This window comes from Cupressus sempervirens, chromosome 1 (genome assembly GCF_028749045.1).
Source record: "Cupressus sempervirens isolate cs-2001-9-10 chromosome 1, ASM2874904v1, whole genome shotgun sequence".
Lineage (NCBI taxonomy): Eukaryota > Viridiplantae > Streptophyta > Pinopsida > Cupressales > Cupressaceae > Cupressus > Cupressus sempervirens.
Window position 1 is genome coordinate 844574410 of NC_143118.1, and position 6891 is coordinate 844581300.

The window sequence follows — 6891 nt, forward strand, 5'->3', positions numbered from 1 at the left end:
AAACATAACTATCATCATCCTAGAACAACCATCAACAAATAACATTATGTACTTATCTCCCTTGTAGATTTTCACTTCAATTGGTTCACATAATTTGGTATGAACAATCTCTAGTATTTCTTTAGAGGTATATTTTTTACTCTTAAAACTTGACTTTGTCATTTTGCCTAGCTGACATTGTTTGCACATTACAATATCAGGCTTCTTCAACTTAGGAAAACCTCTAACTTTCTTCATGTTACTAATACTAACCAAGTCATCAAAGTTAACATGACATAACATCTTGTACCATAACCATACATCACCCAATTTTACAACAAGATAAGTAGCATCCTCTATATCAAGATAGAATAGATTACTTCTAGTTTGATCACCTTTTCCAATTAGTTTCCCATTTGTGTCATATATCTTAGCAATGTTGTTTTCAAATTCAATCTTACATCCTAGATTATTCAGTTGTGACACGATCAACAAATTATAGTTTTGTCCTTCAATATAGTAAGCATTGTCATATGAAATCTTATCTATGAGTTTGATAGAACCTTTTTTTTTATCAAACATGGTGCATCATTACCAAATCTTACACTCTTTCTGTCATAACATTTCAAGGTAATGAACTTACTTTTGTCTCTAGTCATGTGATGTAAACATCCACTATCAATGATCCATCTATCATTCTTGTTTACACAAGTCACAAGTGCAGTTGCATCATCTTCATTAGATTCATCCTTTATTGCAACATATACCACCTCATCATAATGTTCATTAGAATCATTCTCTTTAGCAATGTAGCAAGACTTCTTGACTTCATCTTTGTAATATTTGTTGTCTTTATCTCTTCTACTTTTGTACTTGTCACCACCTCTATAGTTCTTCTTCTCTAGACATCTAGCAGCAATATGGCCAACCTCATTGCAATTAAAAAAATGATGGGTAACTTACCTTTGAACTTGCCTTTACCTTTATGGAATCTTCTTGCTAGTAGTGCTTCAAGCTGTTCAACATCCTCCTCATATGTATCACTATCATTGGACACATGCTTCTCTTTTTCTTCTTCTTCTTCTCATTAGGCTCCTTTAATGACACCTTAGCTTTAAAAGTAGATTCAATCTTTTCAGGCTTGTAAATATCAAAGTTAGATAGCTCAAAAATAGTGAGTCTACCTACTAGACCTTCAAGTGGCAGTTTATTCCCTAGAATAAATCTTAGTTCTTGAATTGTAGAAACTCTAATAGCATATATATGTAGTAGTGTTCTAAAAACCTTGCTTAAAATAGTTTCATCATCTAGTTTGCCATTTTCTCCTCTTATTGGATTAACCACTTCTTTTATCCTTCCAACATATTGAGAAATATTCTTAGCTTCTTCCATTCTCATTTCATCAAACTTAATGCAGGAGCATCCTGGGTTGCCTTGTTATCCTGCTCATTTTGTTCACCTAGCAGTTCCTTCATGTGCCTAGCAGTCCTTCATGTGCCTAGTAGTTCCTTCATGTGTCTAGTAGTCCTTCATGTGCCTAGAAATTCCTTCATGTGCCTAGCGGTTCTTCATGTGCCTAGCAATCCCTTCATGTGCCTAGCAATCCTATTTTCTTCATGTGCCTAGCAATCTTATTTTCTTCATGTGCCTAGTAACCCTATTTTCTTCATGTTCCTAGTAACCCTAGTTTCTTCATGTGCCTAGTAACCCTATTTTCCTTCATGTGCTGAGTTACTATAGCATTCCTTCATGTGTCGAGTTACCTAGTGTATGCCAAGTGATTCTTCATGTGCCGAGTTACTCAGTCTATGTCGAGTGTTTCTTCATGTGCTGAGTTACCCAATGTATGCTAAGTGTTTCTTCATGTGCCAAGTTACTCAATGCATGCTGAGTGTTTCTTCATGTGGTGAGTTACCTAGTGTATGTCGAGTGTCAATATTTGGACATGATTTTGCGAGCTGACTTGCGAGATTTATTTCATTCGTAACATTTATGTTAAGATCTTTTCTTGGGATGAGTCTAGACCATTGTTGGGTCAGCCTTCCTCTCATGTAATGTTCTAGAATGTTCTATAAGCCATTTTGGCAAGTAGGGTAAAAGCACAGATCTGTGTCACCCTTTGTGATACAAAAACCTATTTTGGTCAAATCTCATTTCTCTATCAAAACTCAATTTTTTTCAAAAACTAAAAATACCCTTTTATAGATCTCAGATTCAATATCATCATTATATAAATTTTTGAGTCTTTTGATTAGTTATAATATGTTATAATCTCAAAATATTATAAGTCGATATTTCAACATTTCAAAAGATGCACTCTCAAAAAATGAAAAAAAATAGTAAATCATATCAAAAAAAAAAAAAACATTATATTTATCACTAAAGGACAGAATCCTCTTCATGAATATGTAATTTTTTTTCAAGAAGGTATAGATTTGATAGGGAAGTTTTGATGGGAGGAAAAAACTGTTGGATTCTGACAAGGTTGAACTTGAGTAGATATAACAAAGAAAATATACATAAAAAATAATTATTTCTTTTTTTGTTCACTAGCTATACATGTCATCTATAAAATATTTTCAAATCAGAACAAAAAAAGATGATTTGCACATACTTGTTTGACGGGAACTACATCCTATATTTTTTACAATTAAAAGAGGGAGTTCAAAATAAAATAAAATGAATAAATTCTTAGTCAAAAAAATAATAAAAATTATAGGCATAAAATTCATACAATTCTACACATTTCATCAGTTTACATTATCTTCATATTTTAAACACAAATACCATTTTTTTTGTCATTAATGTTGAACTCTCACATTCTGATATCACGTTTCTTTATAAAAGGTGACACGGGGTTGTGCTTTTACCCAGTATAAATAGAGAGTTTAGGCTTAGATTTAAGTAAGTTTTGAAGAGAAGTTTTAGAGAAGTTTTGGAGAAGTTTTGGAGAAGAAGATTAGAGAGCAGAACTAAAAGTGTGAATTTGCAGTTGGATCTTTGAATGTGAATGTATTTGTAATTGGTCGTAACCTAGAAGGCCTATAGTTGGGAATGTAAGAAGATATCTTGATGAATCAATAAAAATAATTCACTCTTATTCCTCCTTTGGTTGTTGTTCTTTGTGTTTGTTTCCGTTGTGTTAACTCTTGCAGGGTGGTTTGGATAGCTGGGTGAGCCTTTAGGCCATAGTAATTCTTACCTTGCCTATGTCAGTTGGTATTAGAGCTTGAGGTTCATCCTTGTGGATATTGGATCATGTGGAACCTTAATTTGGATTTGGTTGTAGGGTGTCAAATCTATGGATTTGACCTATAACTTGCAGAGGGTTACAATCTTGCAGGAACCTGATTTGTGAAGATGGTTCATGGTAGAGGAAATAATGTTGATAATTCTATATTGGATTAGTTGAGACAAATTGCAGCCAGATTAGATGCTATGGAGATAGCCTAGAGGAGAGGAGCATGTCTTGATGATGTAAGTGATGATGAAGCAGTAGCACCAAACCATAATCCAAAACTTGAAGAAGATCAAGATGAGAAAAGATTGTTGTGAGTATTGTCTAGGAAAAATTTAGAACCTACTATAGAAGTTGTTTCTTATGATGGAAAATTGGATACCAATGTTGTGCTAGATTGGATCTCTGATATGGAGAATTTCTTTGAGTATGAAAACACTCTTGATAATAGAAAGGTGAAGATTGCAGTTACTAGGTTGAAAGCTCATGCATCACTATGGTGGGAGCACTTGCAACTTCATAGACAAAGGAGAGGAAAGTAGAGGATCAGAATTTGGCCAAAGATGGTGAACAAGGTAAAGAATAGATTCCTTCATGCTGATTACCAAGTTATCTTGTTGAGAAAGATGCAAAATTTGAAACAAAAGGACATGACTATAAAAGAATATACTAAGAAATTTTATAGATTAGACATCAAATTTGGACATGTGGATGATGATGTTGAGAAAATTGCAAGGTACATTAATGTATTGAGATCTGGAATACAAGATGAAATAAGTTTTGTGAAGCTGGAAAGTGTAGAAGAAGCATATCAATATGCCTTGAAAGTTGAGGAGATCTTGACAAAGAAGCATGAACAAAGATAGAGAGGTAGAGGTGGTAGATTCTAGAGAGGTAGAGGTAGATCTTATAGAGAAAGTGGCATATCTGATAGTTTTGTGTAGGATAAAGGAAAATTTGAATGGAAGAATGATGACAAAGGCAAGACTGAATGGAAAAGTGGTAATTCTTACTGAGGAGGCACTAATTCTTACCGAGGAAGAGGTAATTCTTATTCTAGAGGTGGATTTCATGGTAATTGTTTTAGATGTGGCAAAGAAGGGCATAGATCCTTTGAATTTAGATCCTCCAAAAGTAGACAAGGTAACATAAATATTGTGATTCAAGAAGATGATGAGGGTTTAGCAAGTGGACCTGAGGCTGGAGAAAATTTGATGGTGAGAAGAACCTTATGCAATAAGGGAAGTGATGAGGAACCTATTTTAAGGAGAAGTCTTTTCAAGATAAGATGTAAGATGGCTGGAAAATGCTGCAAAGTGATCATTCACAGTGGAAGTTCTACAAATCTAGCATCAAAAGAGTTGGTTACCAAGTTGCAGTTGCAGAGGCTGAAACATCCCAAACCTTATCATGTTTCATGGATCAAACATGAGCATAAGATATTGGTAAGTGAGCAATGCCTTGTGAAGTTTAAAATTGGACATTACTTTGATGAAGTTTTGTGTGATATTATGCCCATGGATTGTTGTCATATTTTGTTGGGTAGACCTTGGAAATATGATAGATATGATGTATGTGATGGAAGATTGAATCAATATACTCTTTGGGTAAATGGGAAGAAAAAAACATTGTTTCCTTTAATCTAAAGTCCAAATGAGGTTAATTGTACTGCTATAAAAATTTGCATGGTTAATGGGAAATAATTTGAAAAGGAAGTGAAGAAGAATCAAATCTATTTTGCTATAATTCCAAGAAAACCAAGTTTTGTCAATGGAAACCAAGTGCAAGAAAATAATGTTAACCGAGTGCCAGTCAGTGGTGACCGAGTGAGTGATGGTAGTATTAACCAAGTGCTAGGAGAAATTGCATAGTTTTTGAATGGTATAAAGAAATTATTTCTGATGATATTCCTGATGATTTGCCTCTAGTAAGAAGTATAAGTCATTGAATGGATCTGATTCGTGGAGCTAGTTTACCAAACAAAGCACCATATAGATTAACACCTACAAAGAATGAAGAACTTAATAGACAAGTGCATGAGTTATTGTAGAAAGGTTTGATCAGAGAAAGCTTGAGTCCATGTGTTGTACTTACTGTATTAGCACCTAAAAAGAATGGAGAATGGAGAATGTGTACTGATTCCAAAGCCATTAACAAGATAACAGTGAAGTATAGGTTTCCTATGCCAAGGATGGATGACATAATGGATTGTTTGAGTGGAGCAACGTATTTTACCAAGATTGATTTGAAGAGTGGCTATCACCAATTCAAAATCAGAGAAGGTGATGAATGAAAGACTACTTTCAAGAAAAAAGATGGTTTGTATGAATGGTTGGTTATGCCTTTTGGTTTGACTAATGCACCCAGTACTTTCATGAGGTTGATGAATGAAGTTCTAAAAATATTTTTGGGTAAGTTTGTGATTGTTTATTTGGATGATATTCTGATATTCAATAAGACTAAGGAAGAACATCTTGAACATAGTAGACAAGTATTACAGAGGTTGAAAGAGGAAAAGTTGTTGATTAATCCAAAAAAGTGTTCTTTTATGCAAGACGAGATTGTGTATCTAGGATTTGTGATCTCAGCTGATGGTTTGAAGATGGACCCTAAGAAGGTTAAAGCAATTTTGTAATGGCCTACACCTGAGAATGTGAGTGAGGTAAAATCATTTCATGGTTTGGCTAGTTTTTATAGAAAGTTTATAAAAAATTTCAGTGCTATTTGTAATGCTATGACTGAAACAATGAGGGGAGATAAAAAGGAATTCAAGTGGACACATGGAGCTGATATGAGTTTTGAGACTTTGAACTAAAAGGTTGTTGAATTACCTGTATTGGCTTTACTTGATTTCAACAAAGTATTTGAAGTTGAATGTGCTGCAAGTGGTAATGCAATAGGAGCTATATTAAGTCAACAAGGTAAGCATGTTGCTTTCTTTAGTGAAAAGTTGAATGATGCTAAAAGGAAATATTCTATGTATGATCAAGAGTTTTATGCTATTGTTCAAGCATTAAAAAAGATGGGTACTAAATTGAAGTTTAGTTCTACATTCCATCCACAAACAGATGGACAAATAGAGATTGTGAATAAAAGCTTGGGTAATTTGCTAAGATTTTTAGTTGGAAATGAGCGGAGTAATTGGGAGATGGTATTGGCACAAGCTAAATTTACATATAACAATTCTGTGAATATGAGTATAGGGAAGACACCTTTTGAGATTGTTACTAGAATGCATCCTAGAGGTATATCAAATTTGAGAGATGTTGTTGGTAAAGAAAATAAAAGTGTTGCATGAGAAGAATTTGCTGATTTTATGGAGTCTTTGCATAAGGAAGTGAAGTTAAGGTTGGAACAAAGCAATCAGAAGTATAAGGAGAATGTTGATAAGTCTAGAAGACACCATGATTTTCAAGTTGGTGATGAGGTGATGGTTCATATAGAGAAAGGAAGATTCCCAGTTGGAACATACAGCAAGCTAAAGATGAAGAAATTTGGACCTTGTAAGATCCTAAAGAAGTTTGACAGTAGTAATGCTTATGAAGTTGAGTTACCTAATGACATGGATATATCTCCTATATTTAATATTGCTGATTTGTATAAGTATCAGGAGTCAAAGGATGAAGTTGTTATACCAGATGATTATCCTAAGAAACAAATTGAGAAAGTTAAAT